This window comes from Propithecus coquereli, unplaced genomic scaffold (assembly GCF_000956105.1).
Source record: "Propithecus coquereli isolate 6110/MARCELLA unplaced genomic scaffold, Pcoq_1.0 Scaffold277, whole genome shotgun sequence".
Taxonomy (NCBI): domain Eukaryota; kingdom Metazoa; phylum Chordata; class Mammalia; order Primates; family Indriidae; genus Propithecus; species Propithecus coquereli.
Window position 1 is genome coordinate 1,981,420 of NW_012148363.1, and position 825 is coordinate 1,982,244.

The window sequence follows — 825 nt, forward strand, 5'->3', positions numbered from 1 at the left end:
TCGAACTCCTGAGCTCAAACAATCGCCCGCCTCGGCCTCCCGAGAGCTAGGATTACAGGCATGAGCCACCGTGCCCGGCCTTTACTTTTTTTTTGGGAGGGGAGACAGAGTCTCACTCTGTCACCCTGGCTAGAGTACAGTGATATTATCATAGTTCACTGCAACCTCCAACTCCTGAGCTCAGCGAACCTCCTGCCTCAGCCTCCCGACTAGCTGGCACTATAGATGCGCACCAACACACCTAGCTAATCTTTGGATTTTTTTGTAGAGAGGAGGTTGTGCTCTTGTTCAGGCTGGTCTCTAACTCCTGACCTCAAGTGATCCTCCCACCTCGGCCTCCCAGAGTGCTGGGATTACAGGCGTGAGCCACCACGCCCAGCCTATAGTTCTTTACATAATATTGTTACCTTTACAGAACTGGTTTTTTCCCCTCTATCTTCTTTGATTTTATATAATTTTTTCCCTTGACATAAAAGAATTTTTCGTTTTATGTAGTCAAACTTTTAGATTATTTTATTTCAATGTTTGTTTATTTCTTTAGGTCTAGAAAGTCCTTACCTCTTTTTCTTTCTGTTTTCTGTTTTTCCTGATTGTCAGTGGTATGGTTTTTTAACTCTGTAATCCAACTACAGTTGATTTTGGAGTATGAAGCGAAGTTAGTAGCTAGTTTTTTGTTCCATACTTACAATCAGTTTTTCTAGCATCATTGTCAAATAAGCTTACCCTTTCCCATTATTCATAATGCTGTCTATAGAATGTACAGAATTATTGTAAACATAATATTGTATAAATCCCTGGAAGGGGCAGTCCCCATCCAGGTCAGGA